General features: G+C 46.0%; 1 protein-coding gene across 5 annotated transcripts in view; it reads left to right on the top strand.

The window, feature by feature from the left end:
* Window positions 1-4,162: 4,162 nt before the first annotated feature.
* Window positions 4,163-19,407, top strand: part of Lpp (LIM domain containing preferred translocation partner in lipoma) — a 596,469-nt gene continuing 581,224 nt past the window's right edge. For 3 of the 5 annotated variants that reach the window (XM_052159121.1, XM_052159118.1, XM_052159124.1), the window contains exon 1: window positions 4,163-4,246. The gene's annotated coding sequence lies outside the window, so the exon portion shown is untranslated. Of the gene's footprint in view, window positions 4,247-4,347; window positions 4,425-19,407 lie in introns of those variants that run through there. The other 2 variants (XM_052159120.1, XM_052159123.1) reach the window with 2 other exon arrangements.

Below are 19,407 nucleotides of genomic sequence, written 5' to 3'. Positions count from 1 at the left end.
GTACCATCCACAGTGGGCTAGGCTCTCCCATATCCATCAGCAATCAAGAAAATGCCCTACAGAGATGCCCATATCACAGCCTATAAAGTCTTTCAGGTTCCGTTTGAGGAAGAAACTGAGGAAAAAAAACAGGCAAAAAAAAGTAAAGGACAGATGGACAGACATACATGAGAGGATGTATACACACACACACACACACAAGGTTGGGAGGATAGGGATGCAGAGAAGTGATAGATTGACAGGGAAATGTGTGACATTTAAAAATGGGTATTGGGGTCGTGGAGGGTGGAGGCACAGTCTACAATTGGAGTAAAACCTACGAGGACTTGTTCAGGGAATATGAAATAGGCTGGTGAGGCATTTGCTTTGAAGTGCAATGATATTAAGAAACCTTTGCAAGTAAAGATGTCATGCCGTGCTTTGTGAAAGTGAACCTGGTCATTGATGAGAAGGCAGAATCAAGGTTAGGAGCTGGGGAGAACTTTGCAGATTATGACCTTCAAGAATTTAATTTCACGAGAGAAAGGAATTGAGATCACAGAGGAAGTGACTCCTGGAAAGATGGCACAATACTTCTTAAGTAAATCAGGGCCTGCAAAGCTTCTTCTGTGTCCCGCCAAGAGCTAGTCTTGGTGTTACTTCCAAATGTTTGGTTTCCAGATTGTTTCTCTACCGTCTCATTGTCCCACTTGGGTTCCAATCTCATTTTTTGATGTTTCCTGTTATTTATTTAAGCACTCAGCTTTTCTACCTTCTCTATATCCCTCTGCCTTTGAACATGAGCATCACACACACACACACACACACACACACACACACACTCATAAGCACACAGGGTTGGGAGGAGAGAAAGAAAGGAAAGACAATTTCCAAGCACAGAATTCTTACAATGTCCAAGGCAGGAATTGGGGGACTTTGGGATTAGAATCTGAGTACAGCAGGAGGAAAAGAAAAACTAGAAAACAGCTTGGCCCACTGTTTTATGGTCTGAGGCCCTAAACACAGAGCAAGGAGTGTTCTTGGAGGTGGCACAGGGGACAGAGGGAGGTCCTCGGGGAAGATGGTGTCACACAGGAGCCTGCAGGGTTGCCAAGTGGATGGGGAAGCAATACTATTCCTGATCGCAGAACCTGTGAAATGAAAACAGAGTAGAAGATATGCTTCAGATATTTCAGCTGAAGGCTCAAGCTGGTGCCAAGTCACCAAGGCCTGTGCAGACCATACTGAGGAATCTGGCCCTGGAGAAGCACATCAGACCGATATGGCCTCTCCTTGTCTTCCCTGGTGATCGATCATGCCTTTACTGTTTCTCCTATAGCCACTTCTGAGCTCCTTCTCTCCTCTAGCTGCAGATTACGACTCTTGCAATGCAATGCTCACACTGAGAGCAGATGGCCAGTCAGCAGTGGGAAGTGAGGTGCCAGGCTTCCGGCACTCACTATGGAAGCTCAGTGTACTCAAACACTAGTGTTTAGAACAAGCTGCTTCGCCCCTCTGGCTTTAGTTTCCCTGTACCCGCTACAGAAATACAGAGGGACTTGTGGGTTAAGTGAATTGGATAGAAAAGTCCTTATACCCTTGCCTGGCATGGACTCCAGAAAAAGGGCCTTCATGAACTTTGGTGAGGCCTTCGGGTATAGGTCTATGGCGAATGTATGGATTTTCAGGACCAATCAGGCTGCTTGTGACAGAGCTGCCGTTGGCCTTCACACCAACTCTGGGGCTTTCTGAGGCCACAGGGCCACACCCTTCACTCATCTGAAATCCGGTACCATATTAATTCTCCGCAATGGTAAACTGGTATTTAGACTGTACTGTGCTTGCAAAGTGAGCAAAGGTCTCTGCACACTGTGAAAGGACAAGAAAGCAGAGCAACAGAACGGGTGAGGCTAGGACTCCTGAGGGCCCAGTGTGTGGGTCCCCCAGACATCCAGTCTATGACTTTGCCACTTACACTGCAGGTGAGGGCCTCATGAGCTGCAATGATCGTTTGTGATTAACTTTCCATAATGCTCATGTGAACACCATGCCTACCTGAGAAATTCATCAGTACTTCAGGAGAAGTGATACTGCGATCATCCGCAACACGGAGAACAGTTTCAACATAATTAGTAGCATTTCTGGATCAACACAGCACTCTTACAATGTGTATGATTGAGGAAATGAATGACTCTAATTATACCTTATTAAATTTTATTAATCCTCATTAGAACTCTATTATTCTTTATAAGTGGGTTATGAGGAGGGAGCAGAGCGAGTGAGCGAGCAGTACTGGTCCAGTTCCGTTATACCTAAGTGAACAATGGACGCTTTCCCCTACACCAAACAGTAGCAGCGCACAGGACATGCACTGGCCGCAATGCTGAGGGCACTGTGATCTCTTAAAACGTCGGAATCCTAGGAGCTTGGTTCCCGTGCAATGCACGGTCCTCTTGATCTCTTCTGCTGCATTCCTACTTTTGAGCATGTGTAGCTGCAAAACCAGCGAGGACAAAGGGGTTAAGCAGTTTGGTCCCAGAAGGGTTTGAATTTGAAGACCGCAGGAGAAAAGTTCAATACCTGTTAAGTTCAAGAATATGCACTTTGACACTTAGTCAAAATGGTTCATCAAAATCTAACTGGAGAAGAGGCACGTTTGAGCTTCCCTGCACGGGTGGTTCATGGTGCACTTTCTGTCTGCACGACTGACTGGGTTAGGCTGCAGAAGCTGAGGGCTCACAGGGTGGTGGAAGGTGGCTTGAGAGCCGGAGGTCAGGAGCTTGCTCTGACAGCTGTGTTGTGAGGTCACCTTACCGTATTTTCCTTAGATTCTATCCAACACACCCAATGATCAGAATGGGTGGTGTGTTATTTAACATGGGCCGAGGTTGCTGTTAGGGAGGCTGGGGTGAGGCATTTCTTTTGTGTAGGAACAGGATAGAAATACACACACACACACACACACACACACACACACACACATCTTTGGTTTTTTTATTCTTTTTTTCTTTCTTTTTTTTTTTTTGTTTAGTTTGTGACAGGGTCTATGTAAACCTCCCTTGTGCCTTCACTACTGAGGGCCGGAGGGCTTCCCGTGTCTCCTATCCCAGATCTTAACATAGTAAATGGGGTTCTCATCCTTGTTCACTTTTACAAATATCAAAGGCAAAATATCCAAACCCAACCTTCCAAGAACAGGCCTGTCTTTATTCAAACCAGTTCACCCAGTTCGTGTATTTTCTTTTTAAGCTGTAAGAACAGAACTAGCTTTCTGGTTGGTTTTCCGGCAGGGCTGGGTTGGGAAGCAAATCTTAAACTCCAAAGGTTCTTGTCTTTGAACAAAGGACAACAGGAAGTTACCCCGAAGCACTCGATTGCCATTGTTTCTCAAGGCTTGTCAACCGCAACCTTCCAGGAACCCGTGTTAGTCACTTCAGTGGGTGGTCAAGTCATCCGCCTAGGTCTAACTTGGGTCTGAGCTCTCAGCTACAGAACACAGAAACCTAGCTAAAAGTAGGATACCAGCTCTGCTCCTAAATTTGCACAGTGCAGGACTGGGACAGATAGCTTCGGAGCTTCGGAGCAGCTCCGTAGCTCTTCTTTGCAAAGTGAACTGAAGTTGCTCTCTACTATCCCACAGTTCTGAGTCCTGCTGGAGTCCTGGGCGGGGCTCCGATGAGGCTCTTAGGGTGGGTGGATGGGTGGGTGGGGGTGGGGTGTTTGTTCCCGGCAGGATCTCTTTGCTCAAGCTTAGCTTTCCAATCTGTCTTCGGCAGAACAGACCCGAGTTGTGCCGGTTTCTCGACTTCCTCCTGCATCTCCTTCCTCTTCCTCCAGTGGAGGCAGATCCCTCTTTCCCTTCCTCTTCCCATGCTCCCAGCACACACGCCCTCCACCCGCGTCCCCTCCTCCAGGAAGTGCATTGCCCAGGGTCACCCACCTCTAGCTGCCGCTGCCCCCCGCGCCCCCTCCCCGTCCGGCTAGTGCGGCGGCCCGCGGGCACACGCCTCCCCATACCTTACATGGACAAATGCGTGCAGGCAAAGTCAGGAATTCAGGCCCCTGACGTCAGCCTCCAGCGCTCAGGGCACCGCACGGGAGACCGCGGGGAGGGGGTGGGGAGGAAGGAGGGGGAGAGCACCAAGCAGCAGCCACTCCCGGCCTGCTGCCGAAGTTTCACTTTTTGTCTGTGGGTTCGCTCCCGGGGCCCGCTCAAGCTTTCCCAGGATAAGTAGCGTTAGCGGCGGGGAGAGCCGGCCGCTGCAAGGTAAGGGCCGGCAGCGGGGCCGGGCACCGGGAGAACGCGGGCCGGGCGGAGCGGGCCGCTGCGGGCTGCGGGCCGGGCCGGGACAATGGGAGGGGGAGTGCCCGGCACCTCCTCCTCCGCCCGAGCCTCCGCCTCCAGCCGTCGCGGCCGCCGCTGCCCGGTCCACCTCCTCCCCCAGGTACCGTAGCGAAGGCTTCCCCCGTAGCCTCGGCCCGCGGGCGCCGCTCGAACCCCCGACCCCCGAGGACCGGCCGCTGAGGGTGGCGGGGAGCGCGGGTCGCCCTGCTCCGTCCCGCCCGCCGCGGGACTGCGGGTCGCCGGCCGGGGATCGGGGTGCACGGCGTGGGGGAGGGGCGGCTGCGGGAGTCCTCGGCGCGCCCCCGGCCCGGGCCTTTCTGGGCGCCCAGGGGGCGGGGCCGCGCCCGGCTGTTTCGAGCTTTCGTGGAATCCCAGTTGTCACCGCGGGGAGGGCCCAGGGACCCAGGGACTCGGAGTCTTCCCATTTTACAGTCAGGGCAGGCGAGGCAAAGACAGCCGAGCTTTCCTGGAAGTCATCCCTGGAAGGTGGAGCCAGGTTCTGATCGGTGGCTCCGGACCCCTACTCTTCTGCTTCCAATTAAAAAAAAATAATTTATGAATTAATTTACTTATTTTCTTGTAAGCAGTTTTGGAGGCCCCACTCTTTTTAAGCTCTGTAGGTTCCAGAGGCCAGACTTTGCCCTCTGGGAGCGCTCACTGGAACACAGGAGCTTAACCTGACTCAAAGTAGGAAGGGCCAAATACTGGAAGAAGGCAAAGACCAGGCTTTTATGGGAGTTCGCGGAAGGCCTTTCTTATTTTGGTCTCCATGGCAGGCAGAACTCAAAATCCCAGAGGGGCCTGTGATTGACTCTTTTGAAGGATAGGGAGTTTTCTTAAGTAAGAAAAGCAGGGCCTTTCTTGTCAGAGAGGCTGCTGCAGACCAGAGAAGGCTAAATAAGGGTGGGGAGTGGGCGTGAGTGGAATTGTGTTCGTGGCTTGGGGTGGGAGTATGACACGAGACCATATCAGTGGAGTTGTGACTTGTACTTGGACAGCGCAGTGTAAACCGTTTCTAGCCTTCTTTCTCTTCAGGAAGGAGTCCACTGCTTCCCCTCCCCCACCAGGAAGGCCTGGCCAGACCTCTTGGTGGAATCCTTTCTGTGACACTCCTGTTTCTCTACACTCCCATTGCAAACTTGCTTCTGCAGTAAAACTTTTTCTCAAAGATGTTAGTGACTTAATAGTTCACTATTTTCACTGTTCCCTGCACAAGCGAATTTTCAGGAAAGTTTTGGGGGAAGAGAGAACGTGTACAGGGCTACTGTAGAATGAGTTAACCTCTCCCTGACAGACCCTTTCTCAGTTTTACAAACAGGGAAACAAACCCAGGTCCATAAAAGCTGAGAGCTAGCCCTGTAGTCTCTGGTGGATTGAAGTGGGGGCGCTGGTGCAGAAACCCAGTAAGATCCTTGCTTTCCCAAGAATCTCCTGGTGAGGTTCTTGCCAGTGCCAAGGGGGCAGGCAGTTAAAGAGGAAACTGTGCGTCTTGTATTTAATCTTTGGAAGGCAGCCTGTGGAGTCCATCATTCAGTCTACTGAGGACTAGCTGTGTGAAGGGGTAGGGGCTCATACCGGGCTCCTGAGCTTGGGCAATCAATGCCTTGCCTATCCTGAACCCTCTCCTTCCTCTCTCCTCTCTCAACACCCCTCCTCCAATTCCCTGTAGGCAGCTCTGGCCTGGAGTTGAGCATAGGCAGTGGGAGAGGAACCCAAGTTCCTGAACTGATTATTATGACTAGGACTGAGTAGGAACTTTGAGTAGGACTTTGCGAAGGAACAGCCTCTTGTGTGAGGAGGTGATTCCTCTGAGAAAGATAGACATTTCCAGAGTGGGAGAGGAGATGTGATTCTGAAAGGCTTTGGGAATGCTGGGGCCGTCTAGTTTGCATATGACTTTTGAGGGTTTTGAACAGGCAGGAACATGACTTAGAGTTGGCATAGAGAAGCAGCCTCCTGCTTCCCAGTTTCAAGGAGAGGTGATAATTTGGCTTAAGAAAATGATCATGGGCTGTTGTTTCATTTGGTTGGCATGTGTTGCTGAAGACCTACTAGGTGCCACCACTGTCAAATATAAAAATTGTATAATGGCAGGCTCTTATTTTTTTTTTTTGAGACCGGTCTTATTAAGTTCTCAAATATAACTTTTTTCATGTCTTTATACCATTGGAATGTGATTGCCTTTTAACTAGAGATGTATCCTAGTTGAACAAGTTTTTATTCTAAAGTTGGTAACAATACACATCCTATAGTCACTGTTTTAAATCTGGTAAAAATTTGGTCGCCAGGTATGAATGTATAATACTTTTGCATTTTATAAAGATACGCGTTTCTATCAAATAGTTTATGTGAATCTCTGAGAAGTAAGCCTGTTGACAGGGCCATCTCCATTTTAACCCTTTACCTGAGGTTTCAGAGCTAATTGGAGGTGCACATATAACTGTTAATTCCAAACTTGGGGCTCTCAATGGGCATGTGTATCCAGGCTTTGGAGCTCATATGGATTTGGCTTAGATTTGATTTCAGAACTATGGCTTATAGTGCTGGGGTGACAATAAGCCAAGGACAGTATAGCTTATAAGGACTGGGAAGAAACTGAAGGGTAACTTGGTAAACCAGCGGCTGGAGGTACGGAAAGGAGAAGGCTCAATGTGGAAACTGAGTCTGTCCACTGCTGGGAATACAAGAAGAGGCCTTACTTCCTGTGTGGGAGGAACACCAGGTGTGTGTGGAGGAGGAGGAACATGGAGGGTGTGGCCAGTGTTTTGGCTACTCAGTAGGCTGGAAATCACCAGTCTCAGAAAGTAAGCCACCATACGTGGGTCCTGTCTGAATTGAATTTCCTGGATTGGGAAATGTAAATGCAGGAAGTAAGGAAGGCCTCAGATGGAACTACCAGACAAAGGTGCTACTGTCCAGGTGCCCGGAATGGGCTGCTCTATTTCGGCTGTGTTTCAAAGGGTCAGCGTGTTTGTGGAGGTTAGAGGACAACTTTTGGAGTCTGTTGGGTTCCAGAAACTCAAAACACCATGTTTGTACTGCGAGTACCTTTGCTTACTGAGCCTTTTTGCCTGCTCGGAAGGGGAGGACTATTCCCCCCCCCCCCACACACACACACAAAGTGTAGTTTATATTTGTCTTGTAGCTGTGGGGAGCCATTAATCATATTGAGGTTCATGATTCATAGAAGAACAAGGCTGGGTGGAGCCTCTGGAACCGTCTCTAGGAGACTGAGCATATGATGTTAAGGCAGGAACACTTTTCATAAGTGTATGAGTGAATTTGAGACTTTGACCCAGCACAGTAAGGAGGCCTTCCAAGCTAGATGTATGCATTGGTGGGTGGGGACGTTTCCTGGCATATGGCTTTGGAATGCAGCACTTTGCCTAACCGAACTCTTTAGAGGTGAGGGAGAGGGAGAGAAAGTGTTTCTTGCTGCTGCATGTGCCGAAGGTTGAACTTGGGTAGAACTCTGTTGGCCTGGAGGTGGGTATGAACATAGAACGTTCGGGTGATCTGGTGAGGAGCAATGGGAAGTGTGTTGGGGTGTTTGCTGTGGTTGGCCCAAGGCTTGGAAGGAACGGCTAACATGTTCTTATTATAGATCCCAGGAGTGAGATTGGTCACTAGCTGAGGGTACAGGCAGTAAGGCTTAAAAGATAGTTATAAAGCTGAGGCCGGAGGATGTTTATCTTCCTAGCCTTTCTAGGTAGCAATGCAGTTTTGAAGTTTTGAATGCTTAGCATCTGCTCGAGTAATTACCACACGGGGTCCCTAAAGTAGGATTCACGGTTGCTGTGGTTTGGGTGTAGTTTGTCTCTCGGGGACTCTGTTGAAGACTTGGTCCGCATGTATGGGAGCTTAAGTGGCGAGGTCTAGTGGATTGGTCTTTAGATCGTTATGGGAGTGTTTTTGGAGGGATCTTCTTGAAACCCAACTTGAACAGTTCTGGAAATGCCAACCTGATTTCTGAGTGGCTCTTTCTCTTGGGTGATGTGACTTTTCTCTTGGGGATGCTCTTATTCCTTTTTTGGTGCCATCTTCCAGGCCTTCACCAGAGAAGAGGTGATATTGGTGATATGATTTGAGTTTCTAGGAATCCCAAGTTAAGTAAGCTTTCTTCATTATGGTCCCCAGTTTCAGGTATTATTAAGTTATAAGAACTAAAATTGGCCTGGTATGACGAACATCATTCTCATTTTTTCAGAGGAGAAAGGGAGTTTGAGGAGATAAGGTTGCAGAGCTAGGTGGCATGGTTAGCTCTGAGCATGTGCGTGGTCTGTGGTGTCTTCACTGGACACTGTTGTCTGTGTCTGTAACCGAGAACACTGGAGACCCATAGTGTTTTCAGTGCACATGCATTGTGCCTGAGGATGCGCATGTATTCCCCTGGGGAGGAAACTGGGAATGTGGCTGCGTGGGTCCGCGCAGGTCCTCGCTGGTGTTGCTACTGACCCTTCCCTTTTGCTAGCACACTCACATGCCTTCTGCATAGCCAGACGGTGTGGGAATGGAGCCAGCAAGTGAATGCTCCTGCCAGCGTACCTTCCCTCCCGTTCCCCTAGTTCCCCTAGAGTGATCTGGATACTATTACCCCATAGAGAGAAAGTTGGGACAGTAAGAAAGTGCTCAACACTGGGGAGACTGGTTTTATGTCATTTCCCTGACCTTACAGCTCCCCCAGGGAATCCTGGGAGTACTCTGGTGGTAAAATACATCCTTCCTGTTGCCCTTCCATGGGCTATGACCCTTCTTAAATCTTTCTGGCTCTTGACTGAAAGGAGTCAGTGATGTTCCCCTCTGTCACCTTACTGCCTCAGGTACACAGTTTGTATTTTATGGCTCAAGAGATAAAGTCCTGTGGCTAACTGTAAAATACCCTGACCAGAGTAGGTGAAGAAGGCCTTTTATTGTCGATAAATAAACACACAGAGACAGGAACTTGGGGCAGCTGGTCACATTGCATCCACATTTAGTAAGCAGAGAGGAGAGAGATGGATTCTTGTGTTAGACTGGCTTTCTTCAGTTTGTTCAATCTAGGATCTTGGCGTATTCAGTGGTAGCATAGACTTTGGTGTTTACCTACCTCAGTTAACCTAATGAAGATGATTCCTCAAAGGTTTGATCAGAGGCTATTTTCTAGATTTCCTAGATCTATCTACTTGACTATTAACCACCACAGGCTCCTATGAGCGGTTTCTTGTTAATTATTTGTGGAAGAAAGACAGACACGTGCCGCCCCTCCTCCCCCCATGCCCCTGACATGGCATCTGGCAAAATGAATAAAACTTGTTTTGTTTTTCATTTTGAGTCCCTCTTGTCACTCATATTCTGAAGTAACTGTTAAGTAAGTCAACAGTGTTTATAATGTAATGATAAGCAATTCATATGACAGAGTCGCTTTTCTCCCTCCTTTCTGAGACAGGTTGGCTTTGAACTCACTATGTAGCTGAAGATGGTCTTGAACTCAACCTCCTGCCTTGACCTCTCAGGTGCTGTGATTACAGGGGTTTGCCACTAGGCCTGGATCTCTTCTTTACCTTAAATGAGTGGTTCTCAATTTTCCTTTTTTTTTTTTTCTATATTCTTTGTTAACATTCTGAATGCTTTCCCCTTTCCCGGTTTCCCCCTCCCCATCGGTCTCATAAGCCCTCTTCCCTCCGCCCATTTCCCAATCACTCCCCTCCCATTTCCCTGTCCTGGTACTCCCCTACAATGCTGGATCAAGTCTTTTCAGAACCAGGTCCCTCTCTTTCCCTCTTCTTAGGTATCATTTGTTATGCTAATTGTGTCTTGAGTATTCAGAGCTTCTGGGCTAATTAATATCCACTTATCAGTGATTGCATTCCATGTGTATTCTTTTGTGATTGGGTTACCTCACTTAGAATGATATTTTCCAGTTTCAACCATTTGCCTAAAAATTTCATGAATTAATTGTTTTTAATTGCTGAGTAGTATTCCATTGTGTAAATATACCACATTTTCTGTATCCATTCCTCCATTGAGGGACATCTGGGTTCTTTCTAGCTTCTGGCTATTATAAATAAGGCTGCTATGAACATAGTGGAGCATGTGTCCTTATTGCATGCAGGGGAATCCTCTGGGTATATGCCCAGGAGTGGTATAGCTGGGTCCTCCGGAAGTGTCATGTCAGTTTTCTGAGGAACCGCCAGACTAATTTCCAAAGTGGTTGTACCATCTTGCAATCCCACCAGCAGTGGAGGAGTGTTCCTCTTTCTCCATATCCTCACCAACACCTGCTGTCTCCTGAGTTTTTAACCTTAGCCATTCTGACTGGTGTGAGGTGAAATCGCAGGATTGTTTTGATTTGCAATTCCGTAATGATTAATGATGTTGAACATTTCTTAAGGTGCTTCTCAGCCATCCGAATTTCTTCAGGTGAAAATTCTTTGTTTAGCTCTATACCCCATTTTTTAATAGGGTTATTTGGTTCTCTGGGGTCTAACTTCCTGAGTTCTTTGTATATATTGAGTATTAGCCCTCTGTTGGATTTAGGGTTGGTGAAGATCCTTTCCCAATCTGTTGGTTGCTGTTTTGTCCTTTTAACAGTGTCCTTTGCCTTACGGAGACTTTGTAATTGTATGAGGTCCCATCTGTCAATTCTTGATCTTAGAGTGTAAGCTATTGGTGTTCTGTTCAGAAACTTTCCCCCTGTGCCCATGTCCTCAAGGGTCTTCCCCAGTTTCTTTTCTATTAGTTTCAGTGTGTCAGGTTTTATGTGGAGGTCCTTGATCCACTTGGAGTTGAGCTTAGTACAAGGAGATAAGAATGGATTGATTCACATTCTTCTGCATTCTGACGTCCAATTGAACCAGCACCATTTATTGAAAAGGCTATCTTTTTTCCACTGGATGTTTTCCGCTCCTTTGTCAAAGATCAAGTGACCATAGGTGTGTGGGTTCATTTCTGGGTCTTCAGTCCTGTTCCACTGACCCTCTTGCCTGTCACTGTAGCAATACCATGCAGTTTTTTAACACTATTGCTCTGTAGTAATGTTTGAGGTCTGGGATACTGATTCTCCCAGAAGTTCTTTTACTGTTGAGAATAGTTTTAGTTATCCTGGGTTTTTTGTTATTCCAGATGAATTTGAGAATTGCTCTTTCTAACTCTATGAAGAACTGATTTGGGATTTTGATGGGGATTGCATTGAGTCTGTATATTGCTTTTGGGAAGATGGTCATTTTAACTATATTAATCCTGCCAATCCATGAGCATGGAAGATTTTTTCCTTTTTCTGAGGTTTCCTTTTTCTTCGATTTTCTTCTTCAGAGATCTGAAGGTCTTGTCAAATAGATCTTTCACTTGTTTAGATAGAGTCACACCAAGATACTTTATGTTGTTTGTGGCTATTGTGAAGGGTGTCATTTCCCTAATTTCTTTCTCAGTCTGCTTATCCTTTGAGTATCGGAAGGCTACTGATTTGCTTGAGTTGATTTTGTAACCAGCCACTTTGCTGAAGTTGTTTATCAGCTGTAGGAGTTCTCTGGTGGAGTTTTTTGGGTCACTTAAGTATACTATCATATCATCTGCAAATGGTGGTAGTTTGACTTCTTCCTTTTTAATTTGTATCCCTTTGACCTCCTTATGTTGGTTCTCAACTTTCCTAATGCTGGGACTCTTTAATAAACTCCTCCTATTGAAGTGATCCTCAAACATAAATTTATTTTCAGTGCTACTTCATAAGTGTAATTTTTCCTACTGTTTGAATTATAATGTAAATACCTGATAATGTAGATGGTCTTAGGCAATCCTGTGAAGACATTGTTGGATCTCCAAAGGGGTCATGGCCCACAGGTTGACAACCACTGCTTTCAACTGTTCATTTTGGGATGTAGATGTAATTTGGTGGTAGAACACTTGCCGAGCCTTTGTCGGACTCTGGGCTCAATCCTCAGCAAGAAGAAAAGTTTCTGAAGTTTGTAGGGATGTCTTCCTTGAAAATAGCGGCCTTCACAATGCCTGGAAGAGTGCCTGGCATGTGATAGTTACTCTGGAAATTTTTGCTGCCCGAAGAGGGGGCAACATTGTTCACTGCGATCACAGAATGTAGACACGGGAAGGACCAGTGCTTTGTAGCCTGGAGCATGCAGAGACCTGGGATTGAATTAATGCTTGTCTATACCTGCGACTGGTGGCACTTACCAGTCAGGGATAAGCGTGAAGCCTCAGGTCTGGGAATGACTGGGGTTTGCCCGATTAGCCATGATAAAGGATCATTACAGGCCAGTTCCTCTTTTCATGCATCCAGGTGGTTAGTTATCCTTGAATGAGCCTCTGCTTTTTGAATGTACACTTCTGTTTTCCCACTCAACATCATAGACTCAGGCTTTTGGAAACCTTATTCTCATGGGAAATATCCACTCTGTGCCATGAAGACATTTCTAGGTTGTTTTTTTTCTTTCTTTCTTATTTGACCCTATCTACTTCATGCTAGGTATGAGAGTAAATAGCTTATGTCATATATTAAGTTCAATACCTGTGTCCTGTGTGATTACCAAGTATGAACTGCATTGCATGCTGACGTACAGGGGAAACCAAGATACTCTGTGCTTTCTAGGAGAGACCAAAGCAGGCTCAGGGCCCAGCGTAGTGAGAAAGCAGCCAGCTCGAACATCTAGGAAAGTGTGGCTTTCACCTGGAATCCTGCTGAAGACTGTAGGAAAGAAGACCTTTGTGCTGGGTTCCGAGGGATGAATAGGCACTCTCATAATAGACACAAATATTTGGCAGGCAGGGGAATTTACATTTTTTATTGTTTTCATTGGTGTGTAGGGCATGAGGCAGAGGACAAGTTGGGAGAGTTGATTCTTACCTTTCATTGTGTCCACAGCTTGGCATCTCACTGGCTCATAGGCAAAGGGATTTTTAGAATATGTACCCAAGCCTGAGACAGGCTGTGTGCGGAGCAATACAAAAGTGTGTTTGTAGATCATCATGAGAGGTGGAGCTGTCCGGGGAAGAAGCATAGATAGTAATGTCTATAAGGTGAGCGGATGATTTTAGGTGTTGGATCTGTGCTCTAGGCAGCTCTGGTGGCATAGTGGGAGCAGGTCAAGACTGGGGGGGGGGAGAGAGACAGAGAGAGAGAGAGAGAGAGAGAGAGAGAGAGAGAGAGAGAGAGAGAGAGAGAGAGAGAGAGAGAGAGAGAGAGAGAGAGAGAAAGAGAAAGAAAGAAAGAGAAAGACTCTAACCCAGGCTTGGCTGAAGCTCACAGGCAGAAGGAGTGCCCGCCTCCCAAGTAATTCTGGCTTGGGTCTCTGCAGTCAGCATTGTCCTTCTGATGTCACAGATGAGGAAACTGAAAGGCACAGGTTTTCTCAGTAGCTCCTGGCCCTTGTTCCCAGGTAAACCTTTCCTCCAGGCTTTGCTGCAGTTTGTTCTGTAGGGGACCAAGAATGCTTCCCTACTGCAGGGGTGGGGTCATAACTCGGAGACCATTGTGTCTCACGTGGCAAGCTTTTACTTGGTGCTTTGAAAACATTTGATGAAGGTGGTGCTTCATTTACAGTCAGTGTGGTTTGGGAGTTATAAGTCTTACTGTTGCTGGCTTACAAGAACCAGGCTTCTTAGTCTTTGCTAGCTTTCACATTCCTGAGACAGTCCTGGTCACCATTCTTCACTATTCAAGTTATATTCTATTCTGTTCTTCTATTCTATTCTATTCTATTCTATTCTATTCTATTCTATTCTATTCTATTCTATTCTATTCTATTCTACTCTGTTCTTTCTTATTCTACTCTGTTCTATTCTTTTCTACTCTACTGTACTCTACTCTATTCAGACAATGTCTCATTTTGTAGCCTTAGCTGATCTGGAGGTCTCCAACTTACAGATATCCTCTTGTCTCTACTTCCCTGGTACTGAGATTAAATGGTGGACCAGCACATTTAATCCAAGCCTATTGGTATATCTTTGCCTTGAGTAGCACTTGTTACGTGGGAAATGTATTTTATAATCATTTATTACTTAGTTCTTAGTTGCAACTCAAGAGATATATTGGTAAGATCTGTCTTTCTGGCAGAGAGTGGGCAAGAAGTCATGGGTGAGGAAACCTTCCCATGGAGGCACAAGTCTTTGAGTGTCGGAGGGAGAATTGGACTCATGCTCAAGGCTCCTTAAATTTTTCTTGTGAATCTGAGATGGTTGTTGGGAACAGCCTTGCTTCAGATGCACAGGCAGCATTAGTTGCCTGTGTGGAGCTTTGAAGGGTTAGCTGGGAAGGTGGTAATGTGACTCCAGAGCCTAAAGGTTTGGGTTTTAGTGGGCTGTCATTTTGACAGTGCCATCACCAGAGGCTTTTGTTGTAGGGAAAACAAAATGTACCTTTGAGCCACTCAAAGGTTCAGCGATCTTAGGTCAGTTCTAGAACACTCCTGAGCTTCAGTTACTTTCAAAGTAATGATATTACTCTCTCTGTGTATGTATATATACACATATATGCTTTGTAATTCATTACTTTCAAGGTAATGCATTTCAAATTATGTGATAATCAGGATGCACTTGTAAAGGTGTGAGGAATTCCCATGGCAGTGCTTCATGAGTTTCGATGGTATGCCTGTATATCTCACATTGCAGATATTTGTGAGGACCTAGATCTCTGTGGAGTGCCGAGATATGCAGGTTCAGAGTGCCTAGCACGGCATCTGGCACCTATGGTGACATTCTCCCTGATGTGAGAGAGGACATTTAGATGTCAGCACCTCTATGATCCAGTCCAACCTGTATCATTTGATAGGGGGACTTCCTCCGGGCATGGCTCTGGGATCCCTTGCTAGCTTGTTAGGAGGAACATGTTTTTTAAGAGAGTGAGAGCTTCGACGTTCTCAGGCATTTCCAGCTATGCAGAATGTTCAGGAGCAGCTGGGCGCTGTTTCTCCTTCCACCGTGACTCCATGCTCTAGCTTGGGGCTTTGTTTGTTGTGCCACCTGACCTTGCTAGAAAACACCTTCCCCCCCTTTATATTAAAAGATTTCTGAGTTTAAGGTTTTAGCCTTGATTTCTTTACATACTAAAACATCTGCCTCGGGCTGGTGAGATGATTCACCAGGTAAAACACTTGCTCTGACCTCTGTGTGTGTACTATGGCATGGAAGCATGTGTGTGAACCCAAAAAGTAAGTCAGTAAGTGGGGGAGTGAGTGAGTGAAGAAATAGTAATTGTAATAAAAGTAAAAGCCGATCTACCGCTGCCTCCCGGGTGAAGCAGCCATCGTTTGTGCTGTCCTGTTTCTGCCTGTGCCCCTTTTCTTATCAGAGGTGCTCTGATCTGAAGGACGGCTCACTTACAGGTCGTTGTACCCCCATGTGAAGACTGAACGAGGTATTGTGATGTGCATGGTGCAAGACCGAGGTAAGGACTCAGCAAACAGCTGTTGTTTTGTCTCAGATGAGGCTAGGTACTCAAGGAACATGGTTGAATGATCTGCCTTTGGGAAGGCTGGATGTCGAGACTGTAGCCACTTTGTTTATTCGGATGGATAAAGCATGTTACCTAGAGTCTGTGAAAATGCTGGGAGGGCCACAGAAGAGGCCTGCTGGGCTGGAGCTCCTGCAGGAGCTTGCTGGGTGTGCCTGGGCTTGTCGAGACATTGGAGGATGGGAAGGCTTAGGCCTAGGTGCGGCAGGCAGCTGAAATGGCTCTCACTACTAAGAGTTGGGAAAGATTGATTGTCTCTGTGTACTTTAGCTCGGTTCCTGGATCTGTTATTTTCCATGCTGTGGCCCATCTTGATAATGATCTCTAACTATAACCGTGGGAGCTCAGAGCTGGAATGGATGAAGTGCAAGCCCTCACAGTGTTACCTACACTGCTGGTTTCTAATGAATTTCCACTAAGTTCCGCCTTGTGTACCTTCCAGGAAGAAAACAATTTTGTTGGCACCTGGACCTTCTGTCTTGTTTGGTATGAAAAGGAATCACTTTCAGGGACTATAGTAAGGTGTAGCCACCCAGAGGGCAGGGTGTTCTCTGACTCATGGGAAAGGTAAACTCTGTGGTGACCAGGCAGGTGAGTGGCACCTTTTCTTAGACTGAGGTGAAAAAGAGGTCAGCCTTCTAGTAGTTTGTCATTTCTACCCTAAAAGTCTTTTTTTTCCCCTTGTCTGGAGGTTAGCCAATTCACTTGAGAGGATTAATATTGGCAGTTGACAGAACCCTAAAGGTATAATGCATTTACCCATCAAGTTAGCCCATTTAAATATTCAACTGCATGTGATGGCCTTAAAAATATATGAATATCTTTTGCTGTGATAAAGCACCATGACTAAAATCAGCTTGGGGAGGAAAGGGTTTATACTTCTAGGTCATGGTCAATCAATGAGGGAAGGCAGGGCAGGAACTGAAGCAGAATCTGTGGAGGAATGTTGCTTCTTACTGGCTTGCTCAGTCTACTTTCTTATGCAACTTAGAACCATCTGGTAGGGGTGACCTTTCCCTAGTGTTAATGTACCCACCTACATCAATCACTGTTCAAGAAAATGCACCATAGATTTGCCTACAGGAAAACCTTAAAGATGCATTTTTTATTAAAGTTTCTTCTTCCCAGGTATGTCTAGGTTTGTGTTGACACAAACTACCAAGCACACTGAATGCTACCATGGCTTAGGAAATTGAAAGACTGAGGCTGGGTGAGCCTCTACCTCTAGGTGATCAAATAAGTTGTCAAGACAGTATGTACCTGGGAGTCTATAGCAGAAAGATCCTGAGTTCTAGGTTAGCTGGGCTACAGTTAGTTAGACCCTATGTTAGAGGAAGAAGTATGAATTTGGGTAGATAATATCTGCTGGTTGTGATTTGCTAGTGAGTAACTCCAGGGTCCTTTACGAGGAGGCTCTACAGCTAGAAAGGTTGTTATACTTGAGTTAGGATTGAAGTCTGAGTGGGAGTTAAGTGATCTGGTGTGGTATAGAGGGCGGTAGCATGGGCAGAGAGACATTTAAGTGAGTAACTGTGTAATGTCTGGGAAAATTGTATTTAAGGGGGTGGACTGCATAGCAGAGACGCCATGTGGATGGTGGGTGTCAGATACTTCTGATGCAACCTTTTTTCCCTCTTCCCAGGGTCTTAGAAAGGTATGTTAGTCATTGTCCTATTGCTGTAAAGAGATGCCATGGCCAAGGCAACTAATAAAAGAACACATCTAACTGGGGACTTGCTAACAGTTTCAGAGGGTTAGTCTCTGACCATCATGGTGGGGAGCATGGTTGCAGACACTGTGCCGGAGAAGTACCGGAGAGCTCACATCTGATCCACAAGTCTCAGAGGCACACTGAGCCTGCCATGGTCTTTTGAAACTTCAAGGCCGATTCCTAGTGATACATCTTCTTCAACAAATCATACTTTCCCCAGTAGTGCCACACATCCTAATCCTTCCCAAATGGTTTGCCAAATGGGGATCAAGCATTCAAACATGTGGACCTATGGGATCCACTCTCACTCCAGCTGCTATAAAGGGTGACAAACTATTCTTATGGAAGGTATCAACCCTTTGTTATCTTGTAAAGACTCCTAGAAACCTGTTCAGTTAGAGTATGTATGGGCTCTTTGGGAGTTAATGACTCTAATCTTTGAGGAACATTGACAGTTTATACTGGGATAGTACAGTAAAAATTCAGACTTGTGTGAAGAGTGTTCTAGAAGTGTAGAGTGTTCTACTGTTCTGATGGTTTTCTTTTCTTTTTGTTTTTAATTTCTGGGAAAACATTCCAGAACATACCAAGAACCAGCCTCTGGGGTCCTGAGGGACAGGGGTGTTTGGGAGATGCAGAGGAAATGACTAGAAGTCACATGATGGAATGCAAGCTGACAGCCATATAGTCTGCTTGAGATGGCTCCCTAGGCAGCTCTTATAGATAGCTCTGAGACAGCTCTCTGCTAGAGACTATTCTCTCATGCTAGAAACAATTCTAAAAGCTCTCTGGATAGCTTATGAGTTTTCTGACCAAAGTCAGAAAAGCTGCTAGAAAAAAAAAATTCTTGAATTTTTCTGACCAAAGTCAGAAATCATGCTAGAAGAAATTCTAAAAGAGCTGTGTTTACTCTTCAGAGATCTCCAGACAGCTCAGCTCTTGCTAAGAAAAAAATTCTAAAAAAGAACTGCTCTGGTAGCTCATCTCATACAGACCAAAGCCCAGTCTTTTATTTATATATCAATTCAATCCTTTATTCTGGGGTCCCTTTTGATTATCCCATGAATTAGCATTTTACCACCTTAGCCCCTTGGTTCTTAGAAGAAGACAGCAACTACACGTTTTAAAACATGGCAAATGAATCTGGAGATCTGCCTGCCTTTGTAAGCACAGACAATAAGCTAGCTGGGTGGAATCCAACTCTATGATCACCATTCCCACCATGTGTGGGCCTAATTTAGCTCTGTCCCAGGCTGACCTTGAACTCAGGAATCTTCCTGCTTTTGTAAGCAAAAACAATAAACTTAGCTGGGTAGGCTCTTGCCCTGTGACCACCACTCCTTGGTCTCTTTATCTCCTTCCTTAGTATCTTTCTGACAAGCTGGCTCATAGTGCAGCTGCCTCTGTTCTTTTACGTCTATGAAATCCCTCATATAATTTATATTGTATCCCTGTATTTTGCATAGTTGAGAGCTTCTGTTTGAACTCATGTTTTCAGAGTTCTTTCCCACAGCCTTCAGGGCTGTCCTGAGGGTCACAGCCTTTAACATCTTTGCTAAGGACATAGATATACCCTCGCCTCCTGGACTCTGATTATCATGGAGTCATTAACTTTGCCTGGGAGAACATTCTCTGATATCTTGGCAGGGAGAATATGTCCTGATAACCTTGGTGGGGAGAATATTTTCTAAAGGAGGAACATGAAATTATATGTACACACACACACACACACACACATACATACACTTACACATATACATATACCTTAACAAGCATCATGCCCAGCACCTGTCAACACTCACAGAGGTTCACAACCTGCTGGCTCTGTTCCGGGCGTGGGAACCATGTAACACCATCCCTTTCACATGGCCATGCAGGATTTGGCATGAATCTCTTTCTTCCTTCCTTCCTTCCTTCCTTCCTTCCTTCCTTCCT

Source organism: Apodemus sylvaticus, chromosome 15 (genome assembly GCF_947179515.1).
Source record: "Apodemus sylvaticus chromosome 15, mApoSyl1.1, whole genome shotgun sequence".
In the NCBI taxonomy this organism is placed as follows: Eukaryota; Metazoa; Chordata; class Mammalia; order Rodentia; family Muridae; genus Apodemus; species Apodemus sylvaticus.
This window is presented reverse-complemented; position numbering and strand designations above follow the sequence as displayed.